The sequence below is a fragment of the Vulpes lagopus genome, chromosome 19, assembly GCF_018345385.1.
Source record: "Vulpes lagopus strain Blue_001 chromosome 19, ASM1834538v1, whole genome shotgun sequence".
Taxonomy (NCBI): Eukaryota; Metazoa; Chordata; class Mammalia; order Carnivora; family Canidae; genus Vulpes; species Vulpes lagopus.
The window spans coordinates 46561308-46574870 of record NC_054842.1 but is presented as its reverse complement, the minus strand read 5'-3'; the positions used below and the strand labels follow the sequence as shown (position 1 = coordinate 46574870).

General features: G+C 41.9%; 2 protein-coding genes across 3 annotated transcripts in view; one reads left to right on the top strand and one right to left on the bottom strand.

The window, feature by feature from the left end:
- Positions 1–13563, bottom strand: part of MED12L (mediator complex subunit 12L) — a 325697-nt gene that overhangs the window by 148662 nt on the left and 163472 nt on the right. The gene's annotated exons all lie outside the window — the stretch shown is intronic.
- The window catches only part of P2RY14 (purinergic receptor P2Y14), a 51160-nt gene continuing 42897 nt past the window's right edge, over positions 5301–13563 (top strand). The window contains exon 1 of one of the 2 annotated variants that reach the window (XM_041734042.1): positions 5301–5433. The gene's annotated coding sequence lies outside the window, so the exon portion shown is untranslated. Of the gene's footprint in view, positions 5434–5463; positions 5553–13563 lie in introns of those variants that run through there. The other variant, XM_041734044.1, reaches the window with a different exon arrangement.

The following is a 13563-nucleotide window of genomic DNA, read 5'->3' as shown; positions in this document are numbered from 1 at the left end:
TTCCTCAACGTCCAACAGAATCCTGCAAGGAGTCACGCACCTCCAACACGCACACACAATCATAAATCACTTGTCAGCAAAAACATTTAACTTTTTTTAAAATCATGTAATCCAGTAAATAGCTGCTACGGTTAAAATAAATTCATTGAAAATGTTCATACCCATCTAAGGGCCCACCAATAGGGACTGATTAAATAAATTATAGAATAATACTACAGGACTATGAATAAAGAAAAAGGAATTTCTAGATCAGGTTAACAGGAGTAGATCCCCAAGACAGCAAGTCAAGAAAAAGCAAAGTTCACTAGTGTGTCTTACCATCCAATGAAACAAATGAGGAAAATCTGGGATAAAGCAATAGCAATGAAGCAGGTTTTGTACCTTACTGAATAGATTTTGGGGTAAAGAAAAAAATAGGACATTTATAGAACCAAGAAGTAAAAGTCAGCTTTTAAGGGCAGTTGACACCAGGCTGGATGGAAACTGAATGGAAACAATAACAGAGATTTTTGGGGATTACGTGTGTTAAACCCACTCTATTTGTAGTACAAATACACAAGGGATGTTTATATATAACCACTGACAAAGCAGAGTACAGCCTGAGACAGTGTTGGAGAAAGGAAGTGTATGTGTGCCTGTGAGCATGGGGGGCTGAGCGGTGGGGGGTGGCCATCATCTCGGGGGTAGGTGGAAGCTCCTGAGAAAAACATTAATCATGATGAAGTCCTACAGTACTTTATTCTTAGGGTTCCACAAAAGGAAATAGAAAGGGGTTGCAGAACATAGAATTATGTAGCATAAATCAAATTGGCATAGAAGAAAACACTGATTATCTTTTGGGTTTTCTAAGAATTTATTTGAGAGAGTGAGTAAATGAGACAGAGACCACGTGCGTGCACATGGACAGGAGTTGGGGGTGGGGGTATGGAGCAGAGGGAGACAGAGAGAACCTCAAGTCAACTTCATGCTGAGCCCAGAGCCAGACATGGGCCTTCATCCCACGACCACGAGATCATGACCTGAGCCAAAACTAAGATTCCGAAGCTCAACGAACTGAGCCACAGAGGAGCTCCTCATTTCTTTTTTTGACAGTGAGAATACTTAAAGCAGGAAACACGTTCTCTCCCTATCTATTATTTATTATTATTAATATGATCGTTATTTTACTATTAATTTTTGTATTGAGTTAGGTATCTAGTGTTGAGTAAAGCTTATTATGTGTGTTACTCAACACAACAAAATAATTTTTAAAATACATGAAGGTATCATCGATAGTTTATCAAGATAAAATATTTTGGCCGACACTAATAAGACATTTATTTCCAATTGCAAGAGAGAAAAATGTGTACAAGATAATCTTCACGTTGGCAGGGGGAAGAAAAGATAATCTTCACATTTAAGCATATCCAAAAAAGGTCCAGCATATTCCTCAAAGAAATACAAAATGGTGGTAGGCCCAATTATCAATCCTGCAAAGAATATATTTCGGAGTCATCCACAAACATGCCCGTGTTTCCCATAAGCTCCACACTCTGGGACAGCTGGTGCCAGTTTTCAAAACATGAGTGACACAGTGAGGTGCGCAAAAAAAAGAAGACTCCACTCCTAAGACTTTCCTAAGGAGAAAGAGTAACGGTAGACGGTATGAGAACAGATTTACATCATGCATTTGCATCCAGTGGAGGAAAAAACTGATGAGAGAATTGATCTAAATATAAAGCTAAGACTCAGGAGAAGCCAAACATCATTGCTTTTGTTGCATGAGCCCCTTTCCGCATTCTTCCTTCCTCCTTGGGTTTCACCTAATCTTTGGCTGCTCTAGTCCTACTCTCTCACCAGGTGTATGAATTCTCCATCATCACCACCACCCTACTGGGACTCTGACCATTAAATTTCTGCTCTCACGGCACACGTCTGCATGGCTGTCCAAAGCTAGAGCCGCAGCTGATCACGCACCCCGGCAGCTGGAGTGAGCTGAACAGACAGGACAGACTGGGAGGGAGGGCAGCTGCCCAGAAGATGAAGGTTCCTCCAAATGCTATAAAATCAGAAGCTCCGAAACAGGAAGGTAGGGATGCTCACACTTGGCCACATTTCAGAACTACCTGAACACATCTGGAAAACACAGATTCCTGGGGTGCCCACGGGGCTCAGTCGGGTTCAGCTCAGGGCATGATCTCGGGGTCACTGGATTAAGCCCTGTATCATGTTGGGCTCCTTGTTCAGTGGGGAATCTGCCTGAGATTCTCTCTCCCTCTATGCATGAGGTCAAAAGGATTTCTGAGCCAAAAACATGAGGATTTTTATTTGGTTCCTTTGAAGCAGGGTCTTGGAATTTGCATTTTTAAAGGTCCTCAGGTGCTGTTGATGGCCAGTCAGATATAGACATAATGACTTCAAAAGGTCAGAACCACTCAGGGTCCCTAGGTGAGCATCCAGAGGCCTAGGAGGAGGGAAGAGAGAGGTGTGTCCTTAGAAAGTCTTCAGGCACAGAAAGATGGGAATCCCAAGACCTGTCCTAGCTGCCCTGTTGGTAAGGTCCTTTGGCTAAAAGCTCTACTAAGGCCGATAATCTTGAGACATGTCATCTTCAGATCACAAGATGAACAGATAAACTGCCAAGTTCTTAGAGACTTACATGTTCATCTTGCCCCAATTCCAAGGCAAGTCCAGACTTAACTTCTTCCTCTACCACCTGCCCTGGCCTCTGCAGTCCTGAGCACCTGCACCACTTCATCTGTCTGCCTTCACCCTCCTGACATTCCTCACCTCACACTAAAATTCTCTATGTGCATACCATCAGCAGTTTTTGATGAGAAAATATCTTTCCTGTGTTACCAACACATAATGTCGCAGTGAGCCCGACTCAGATGCTTCATGGATTCATGCCTCTGTGCTGAGTGTTCATCCCACTGGGAAGGACATGGGGAAGGAAGCCTAATGCTGGCTCTCAAGACCGGCTCCAAAGTCCAGTCCTGCCACCTTCTAGATTGAACAACTGAAGTTTCCCGAGGCTCTATTTTCTCATCTTTAAAAAGGCACAGTCACCCCTTAAATGGTTCCTTTGTGAATTGGCTGTAAAAGGATCTAATACAAAGAAAGTGCTCTTCAGTTGAGTGTATTTGTGTTTTGATCCAATCCTTGGCGATGAGTAATTCCTCGGGTCCCCCCAGCTGTCCCCTCTTTGCCCTGCCACCTGCCAATACAATAATGGGACAGATGCCACAAAATGCCTCCCCACAAGCCAAAAACAGCGCACGGTCAGGTTTTGTTGGGCCCACCAGACATTACTAGGCTTACATTAATCTGAAAAGTCTTTGATTTAGGTAACAGCATGCAAAATCAGGAGAGACCTAAAACTGTAGTCAAGACCATAGGATCCAAGAGCTGCTCTGCCAGGGTCCAACTCCCAGCTCTAAGAACTCTGGACCTAACAGCTCTGTGCCTCAGTTTCCTCATCTCTTAAGAAAAACGATGGGGCATAACTAGCTCATGTGAGTTATGAGAACTCAGTGACTTTAAATACATAAGGTGTTCAAAACAATGCACACGATCAGCATATAAGTTTCTGATTATAGTGGCTCATCCAATGGACCCTGACAAGCTCTGGCCACATGGCAGCTGACCCTGCAGGGGGGCCAGGAGCTCTTTACCTCACAATTCCCTAATCCCTGAGGGTCTTCAACAGGATCTACCTCACTGATCTAGACTACTAGCCATCACGTGACCACCTAGATGGGGCTCTTTGGCATTGGACTTAGCAAGACCTACTACCAGAAGGAGCAGCTCCCACGAATTTAACTTCACTTCCTCCCAGGCACACTCAGTAACGGGTATGTAGAGCACTCCATGGCGAATGCAAGAGGCATAGGAGAGCATGGGGGCAGTTAATGGGTGCTTCTGAGACCAGGAGAATAAATCGTGCCTCCAGCTGTAAATCAGGGAAGTCCTGAGAGCTGCAGCTACGCAACTGCCCATGCCCAATCATCCATTGAATCAGCGTGTTGAGGACTGCACAGTGTGCCTGGGAATAAGCAGGCTCTGGAGGCTCGTCCTTACCTGTGTGTGTTTACCTACCACATCTCATTGCAGCCCAAGCCAACAAGCCTCGAGACTGCATGCGCACAGGTGCTCTCGGCCTCATCAGCAAGGACTGCGTGGGCCCTGAGGAACAAGCAGAGAAGACTGGATCCCTCACCTAGACCAAAGCCAGAAGTGTCCCTAAACCATCTGGGGGTCCCCTGGGGCCTCTGCGTGGAGTATTAAGGATTAAGAGCGACTATTAAGTTTATGAATGAGGCCCAAAATAAGAAAAGGGAATGACCGGGTCTGACGGGGTCACAGCTCCATCTCCGGGGTCTGGAACACTGCCAACCAGGTGGTGGGTCCCCACAAAGTATCTAGAGCAGCACCTGGTTGGTCACAAGCACATAAGTACGAAGCATTGCTGGCACCGCGCGTGGATGTTTTTAAATCACACCAGACTCGGCGAGTGACACCGGGAGCCCGTCCCCTGGCAGCGGGGCAGTGAGTGAGCACACCTGCGTCGCAGAGGGCGCGGCTTCCGGGTCACACAGGTGACAGGCTCTTGGGGCCCAGCTCCTGCCTCTTGCTTTCAGAACAGCAACGTAAGCGGCACAAGCTAAGCGGAAGGCGAAGAGACGATGAGCTGCTCAGAAGCGCTGCTCTCAACCTGTCACTAAAGCTCCAACGTGGAAAGTCTAATGTGCGGATAAAAGCGACAGAAGCAGCACGTCTCACCTCACAGCTGTGGCCGCTGGTGTCAAACTGCTGATTTTCTCAAGCGCTAACTCTGCTCTTCCAGGGAGCCCCAGCTCCCGCTGCGAGCTGCCGTGGGGGGGAGTGGGGGGGGGCTCCAGGCAGAGCCACGTCTCCCCCCATCGCCTGCCCACGGCCACTCCCCACCTGCACCGTGGCAAGTGGATGGGGAGCGTACACGTTCACACGGGAGCCCCATTTAGAGGTCACCTGGCCGATCGTTTGCCAAATGACGTGGGGATGTTGAAAAAAGTAGTAGAAAATTTCATGAAGATGGGGGAGGGGGGTGCAGGGGGAGGGAGGGAGCCAAGCTTTTTTTTGGACCATTGAAGGCAAAGAAGTAGCACAGAGGCCAGCTGACTCCCCCCCCCCCGAGATCAACCCCCCCCACCCCCCCACCCCCGATCCAAACCTCTCTCTCTCTCTCTCTCTCTCTCTCTCTCTCTCTCTCTCTCTCTCTCGTTTCCATTTCCCAGCCTTAAGTTCCGACGGACCAACTGAGCAGTGACAGGAGACCTATTATTTTGCGGTTTCTGTCAAGTTCCTGATTTTCATCTGCTCTTGAAGACGAGCAGGAACTCGGCGCACAGGCCTAGTCTGGAGCATACCCTGAGACACTCTGAATTGAACTCGCAGGCGCAGGGCCCCGGGCAGGTAAGGAAGCCGCTTCCCCGCGAGAGAATGTGAGCACGTGTGAAAGGTGTATGGGGACAGAAATGATCTGTGAGCTGACAGCAACAGGGCCCGGTGACACCGGATGATCCCCATTCTCAGTAAGTCACTTTTTGTTTGAGATCTATAATGGGTTGCTATGGGAGTATATTTGCTCATACGGAGTCGGGGAACCAAATGTGAGAGATTTTATCATTGATGGCTACTTATGATGTCCAGTTGTGGCTGTTAAAATCTATCTGCGAAGAAGAGCTATCAAAGAAAATGCCTAAAAGGTATTTATCCAGGACAAACATTTTAAAAGCTTCGAAATGTGTATCAAAATTGCCTCTAAAAACTATAAAATCAATTATGACAATGCTTATAAGCTAGTGTGAGTGCTTTTGTTTGCAGTTGCATGTATGCCTAGAAATATACTTATTATCCACATGTACATATATAGGTAAAAGCTTTTATCGTTGTTACTGGGATAACTTAACCCTAATAATACCTAATATGATATTTATTTGCCTCTGGAGATAATTGTAAGCTACAAAAATATCTCTCCTGCGCACAGCAAAAATCTGAGTTAATATGTTACTTATTATGGTAGATGACTAATCAGCTAAATTATTTCAAATACTTTAAACATTATGAATTTAAATTATACACAGGGGAATTGACACAGATCTACACTGTGAGCATATTCAACCAAACTCATGCAATCCATCTAGCCCAGAAATATTTTTTTAAGAAAGTACACCTAATCCTATGGAGACAAGGAATAAAAAATATCACATAGTGGGGGAAGAGGGGGGCACCTGGATGGCTAAGCCACTTAAGTGTCCAACTCTTGATTTCAGCTCAGGTCATGATCTCAGAGTCATAAGATCTAGCCCCACAATCAGGCTCCTTGCTGGGCGTGAAGGCTACTTTAAGTTTCTCTCTCTTCTTCTCCCTCTGCCCCTCCCACCTCTTTAAAAAAAAAAAAAATATCACACTGGCCCAAAAAAAAAAAAAAAAAAAAAAAAACCACACACAAAAAAACAAATTAACAAAAAAAAAAAAAAAAAAAAAACTCCTCACACCACACTAGAGTTTACATATTCATCTTGTTAAAACAAGCAGAGTTGAAACAAATTTTTTAGCCCTAAAAAAACTTAAATACCTGATCTTAACCAATAAGTTTAAAAAAAAATAAGAACACATAATGTACTCACCATAAAAATACCAAAATATTGTTTTTATGATTTTTGAGCACATGAATTATATGCTTCAATAAATTCTATAAATATATAAATTCACATAGAATAGTATGCACACACATACACAACTGGGAAGAGACACAAAAACTCTGAGCTATCGTGTCCATAATAGTGTGGTAAGGAAGAAATGAGGGGAACCAAGATACTCAAAGCATGAAGACCCAATAAGGGGAAGTGGACAGGGTATGGAGAAAGAATTACCATTTGCTGAGATGTTGTAGTGCCCATTTTCCACTTAAGGAAGCAGGTAGACAAGATATAACTATCCTCACCAAGGCCACCCAGCTGATCTCACCATGAACCTGAGTCCACTGAGAACATGGAAGGCACTTGTACTCCATTCATGGCAGCTCTGAGGCCACAGGGCTTCAATCAATTCAACTTCACCACTGCTACACCGACTCCCTCCCCTTCCACCCCCCTCCACCAAATCACTAATCAGCAGGTCCTAAAATCCTCTTCAACTACTTTCATCCTCAATCATGTATTTGTAGGTTAGTACTTATAATTCTCTGGCTATAAGAATGTTCAATCTGATATCAGGAACATATACTAGGGGGCAAGCTATACTTGAAACATAAATTACAATTATCCCTGACATTCTTAAACACAATACAAGTTGGGGGGAAGTGGTGGCAGCAATAGAAAAAAAGTTTCCTAAAGTCAAGAGAATTGGGGGAAAGATGGGGGGGAGGGGCGTGCAATTTAAAATACCTAGTGAGTACACTAGGAAGCAAGGTACTGAGTAAGTACCTTCTAAGGGGCCAGGCCACCAAACTCCCTAAGTCCCATTCCCTGATGTAAAATTCCCGGTTGATGCTGTTTATCTGGGGGTCCTTACTTTGAGAATTATCAATCTACAACTGAAACCCACTTCACATTTGCCTTACTAATAACACTGTCTACAATGTAAGCCAGTTAAAGACAGGGCAAAATAATGAATAAAGGCTTAATAAGCAAAACCACCATATAATCCCTATATAATTAGATATGACATTGTTCTTATCAGAAAAAGGAAGGAAGCAAGGAAGGGAAAAAGAGAGACAAGGTATATTAGATCTAAGATCTGGAGTCGGCCTTCTGGAGTCAGCTGCAAGACAGAGGAATAGTGCTGCCTCTAGAGTGAATTTAGGGTGGAGGCTTCCTAAGCCTCTATCTCTCTGGTAAGAATCCAGAATCACATTTATGTCATTTGGTTTCCGCATTTCCTTGAAGGTTAGGTTGGTATCAAGTAAGCTGTCTCAACTTCCCAGGATGAGCAGTTTCTGGAATCCCAAGAACAGACCAGTCCAGAGATAAGAGGCTGAAGCCAACACAAGCTTTTTCTGCCATCCTCCTTATGGGTATCCTCACTTGCAGGAGGCTCTCTAATAGAGGACAACTGGACAATAAGGAGAGTTTGTTTCAAATGAAAATCACATCATCTGCATAAGAGCACCAAGCCTTTTTAGGTAGGGCAGTGGCTCCTAAAATGTAGTCCCCAGACAAGATGCATCAACAGCACCAGTGAACTTGTTAGGTAAGCCAAGTTTTGACCCCAGAACTACTGAATTATGAAATTTTGAGAATGGAGCTTGGCAATCTGTGTTTTAACAAGCCCTCTAGGTGATCTGCTGCACATTCAATTTTGAATCCCACTGGGTAAAAGCACCATACATCCTGGGACAGGGTTGGGCACGACTGTAAGTAGTACCCCACCCCTACTTCCTACTTGAGAAGCATCCTGGTTTGGACAGTTACTTATATGGTCATCCTTTCAGATTAAACAGCACAAAGGGGATTCATTGGTCGGACTCTATTTACTACTTGGGATTTCAAATTAGCTTCAAGTCTGCTGCCACATGCTGATACTAAACGCACAGCGTCCCTGAGTGCTGAAAAATGTATTGCCTCATAAAAGTCTAGGGGACAGGGCTAGAGAAACCAATTCAGTAGAGGTATCCTAGCTTTACCAAAAAATTACTAGCACTACATAAAATGCCCAGCTTCCTAAGCAGTATAGGGGATAAGTCTCCTCCATCATTACGTTTAAAATCCTTCTAACTAAATATTCTGGCTCAGGGCACCTGGGTGGCTCAGTTGGTTAAGGGTCTTAGGCTCAGATCACCATCCCAGTGTCCTGGGATAGATTCCCACACCTGCTCAGCAGGGAGTCTGCTTCTCCCTCTCCTTCTGCCACTCCCCAATTGTACACTCTCTCTTAAATACATATGACAGATAGACTGACAGAATTTTCTGTCTCCTCTACAGAGCGTTCTCTTCTCCCCCTGAGCACCCTCAAAAGTACAAGCCTAGCAGGTAATTTACTAGCTTTATTTTTATGATAATTTAGCTATATTAATTTCCAGAAAAACCAAGTTTTCCACAAAGCTCCCCAATCCCACCTGTTCTTTTAAAGGCAAAGTAAAATGTTGGCCATATGCTTTTGGATCGGATCAATTTTTCATTCCTTTGAAATCCTTTGTCTTCACACAACCTAAGCGAAGTTGCTGTTTTTTAATTCAACTCTAAAGTCTTCCATCTGTTGTTTCTGAGAAGCATCAAAGGCCTCAGACACCATGTTCCGAACCTTCATCTCCCAGATAAAATAATCATAAAGGGGTGGTAGCTTCTACTCAATTATATAACACCTGTTGTTGAAGTCATGATCTCAAAGAGACAAAGATCGGGTATTTGGCTGCTCAGATTTGACCCAAAGGAGACTGCACTTTGGTGTGGTCACTTGGACAAAGAATCTGATTCTCAGGCAGCCTGGGTGGCTCAGCAGTTTAGCGCAGCCTTCAGCCCAGGACGTGATCCTGGAGTCCTGGGATAGAGGCCCATGTCGGGCTCCCTACATGGAGCCTGCTCCTCCCTCTGCCTGTGTCTCTACCTCTCTGTCTCTCATGAATAAATAAATAAAATCTTAAAAAAAAAAAAAAAAGAATCATCTGATTCTCAATTTTCCAGGATGACACACACTTATTTTCATCCTGTCACTGGACTATAGCAACAATTAGACACCCAACCTGTCAAGTGTTCTTTTATTGTGGGAGAGATACCTATGCTGGAAAGTAGGACTCACCCACTGCTTAGAGTCTTCCCAGTGAGTGAGTTCAGCCTTAAGATCAATGGCTGGTACATGAGCTCACCAAAGACTTCATCTGAGGAATGTTTCCATCCTGCTACAGAGAGTGAATGAAATCTTCACATTCTAGACCTATTTCAGTCATTCATTCACTCATTCATTCATTCAGTCAACACTGATTCCATAAAAATGTGCCCACCATGATTCTAGATGCTAGGGGTACCTCAGCAGGCAGCAGATTCCCTGACCTCATGCAGCTTACATTCTAACAGGCACAAGGACAAGCCATGACCCCTTCAATTCTTTCTCTGACGAAATGATATTTATTCAGTTATGACAAAAATCTTTGGGCATACTTTAATGTACTAGATTATATTTTGATTCCTTTATAGAGATTTGAAGGGAACTCATCCCATTAGAAGCCAAACAACAATTATGAACTTGATCTGATCCCTGACCTAACGCTATTAGACGCTAATAGCCCTACGTGCACTGATGACAAAAACAGGATATGGAAAATGATACAAAATTCAGTTAAATATCCTAAGAGATGGCTGTAGCATTGAACATTCTCTTTTTCCTGGTCCTGAAAATGCCTATCTAGGTTTCTGCATAAGGATCTCACTGCCTCTTTCCTTATGTCAAGCATCTCTGCATGTACCAATTTTATAGAAGTGAAAAAAGGAAGAGAGAGGGTATGTTCTGAGATCAAACGAAAACCTAAAATGTAAGAGTAGCTGTCTTGTTATCACGGAGTCTATGAAGAGTGTGAACACAGTAGCCAGCTCTTTCACCAGGGCCACTGAGACAGGTAGCAGGTCAACAACAACAACAAAAAAGGGAAACAAAGTCAGAATCATTTTCAGGAAAGGAGATCTCCTTTAAAAACATTTTGTCTTAAAATACTTAATGTACACTACTGCCTAATCTTTTGGACAAGACTTTTTTCTTTCTTTTTTTCCCCCACCCTGAGTAATTATCCTTCATTAAATAGAACATTACCATACTGCCAGTCATGTCTAGTTTTTTGGTTTATTTCAAATAGTAGGAGAATTTTAAAATCTTTAAGAAGCCATGTGAGTAAAAAGAACAAAATAAAAAACCCAGACCTAGCTTCTTTTTTTTACGTCTTTTCAGATTTTATTCCATGAATATTTCATTTTATACTGCTAAAGTCACATATGTATGTTAGTATCTTTCTTTTTTCATGTTCCATCATATATAACATAAACATTCCTGCAGAACACTAACAATTCTGCAAAGTTATTATCCTTAATAGCTTCCTAATATCCTTGTCCCGAATCGGCCTGTTATTTATCTAAGCAATCCACTAATTTGAGACATGTTCAGTGCTTCCACTGTTTTGTTATGATAAATAATATACTGATGAATTCAAATGTTGTTCTGTACATAGGGGTTTTGTTTTTAGTAGTATCTTCGTACGCTAGAATCACAGGGTCAGTGAAGGTAAATGAAGGTCTCGATTCACATCACCAAACTGCCTTCCCTAAAAACTGCACATTGAGGGACACCTGGGTAGCTCAGGGGCTGCGTGTCTGCATTTCCTGTTTGACCTTTTCCTGGGAGCCAATGTCATACATATTCCCTGCCATCTTTCCAATACCCTATACCATTTACACATAGTTTACAGTAGGCTTTCAACAGCCTTTGCTCTAAATGTAAGTTTTACACCTTTGGTTTTTTTTTTCCCCTCACTTAATTTAGGTTGAAGTGTAAACTACATAGGATAAAATGGAAAGCAGGTTTTAAATGTAAATTAAATGAGTTCTGACACCAAGTAAACACCACCTAACCTACTATATTTTCCATCACAAAAGTTCTATTATATTTCTTTCCACTCACAGGTGTCCACATTCCCCATTTGTCACTAGACCTTAGTTTTACCTGTAGAGAATTGCATTTAAATAGAATCACATAGTATATGCCCTTTGTGTCTGATTTCTTTTGCTCAATTTAACGTTTCAAGACGACTGAGATCGATAGTACTACTGGCATGTGTCATTCCTCTTGATCACTAAGTGGTGTAAGTATACCATCATTTCCTTATTTATTTTAATCTATTGATGAACATTTGGGTCATGCCCAATATCTGCCTGTTACGAACAGAGTTGCTATGAACATTCTAGTAAAAGTCTTTTTATGGACATACGCTTTCATTTCTCTTAGGTAAACAGCTAAGGAATTAAATTACTAGCTCATTAGCTGTATGTTAACCTGATTACAAGTTACCAAATGGTTTTCCAAAGTAGATTTTCTGCTCCAACTGAAAATTATGGAAGTACTAATTGTTCTATTTCCTTGTAAACAGAATTGTCAGGGTTTTTTTGGTATCTGTGGGTTTTTGTTGATGTGGGGTTTTGGGGGTTTTCTGGGGCTTTTGTTTTGGTTTGGTTTTTTTTGCCATTCTAATGGGTGTTAAGTAGTATCTCATCATTTTAATTTGCATTTCCCTGATGACTCACAATGCTTAACATCTTTTCAGGTGTTGCCTGGTCAAGTATCTTCTTTTGTGAATTGTTTCTTCAAGTCTTTCAGCCATTTTTTTTTTAATTGAGTAATGAAAAATTCTTTAAGTAGTCTGAGTCCTTTAACTGAGGTATTTATTATGAATTTTTCCTCCCAATCTGTGGTTTACCCTTCATTTTCTTAATGGTATCGAATGAAAAGTGGAAGTTTTTAAATTTTGACAAGGTATAATTTATTAACGTTCTACTTTATGGTTAGTGCATTTGGTATCCTAATAAACTGCTGCCTATCCAAGGCTGTGAAGATATTCTATGTTTTCCTCTAGAAGCTTTAGGGTTTTGGTTTTATATTTATATTTAGTATATAATCCATTTGAATTACTTCTTTGATTCCTTATTTCATTTGGTAATAGATCTCTGCAGAGAGGAAGCGATCTAAAAGCAGTGTTGGCACATTTATAAATGCCTCCATAGGTTAAGAGAAATGCATTTTGAAAACCTGTTATAAAGGCCTATGCTCAGTCCCAGGGACATCCTGGATAGAAAACCTACTAATAGGAACAAAGTTATGAATGTGACCCAATGAAGCAACACAGAATATCCATTTGAAAGTGATGGTCTGGCCCTGCCTTGTGATAAGCTTTTGACTTGAGTAGGGATAATCCAAAATTCCCATTTCTTTATGAAGAGCAGTTTAATCCAGCACAGGAAACAGAGAACAGTTTGCTCACATTATTTTCTTCCTCTTTGAATATACATTAGAACAATTACCACGTCATTAGTATAGACTGAATTCCCTTTAATGAATTAGGCTCCATAAAAATCAGTCAAGTGATTCCCAGCAGCTCTGTTGAAAACTGACTTTAAAAGAATAAATATTACTCTCAAGGGACATATTTTCTATAGCCTAAAACATACGCATCATTTCATAAGATTCAGATGAGTTTTAAAAACGTTTTACTACTATTTCTTCTAGAAAACATGGCAACTCAAAGCATAAAGAGAATTATTCCTGCTATTCAGATAAAGAATATATTACCTAATGCATCTTAAAATAAAGCACTTCAAGCTACTGCCTGGAGACTTTACTAAGAAAACACAAGATTGAAAAGAGTTCTTTTCCTTTATTAGGGCTTGGAGAAATTAACAAATTAATGGGGATCACAGAACATTTTGTAAGTGCTTAGCAATGCAGCCGATAAAACAATCTACATGCTAAGAAATGAACAGACAATTCTGATGAGCTGCTTCCTTGCTAACACTGAGCCAAAACACACTCCCTGTTTAGCAAGTCTCATTTCTTATTACCTGCCTT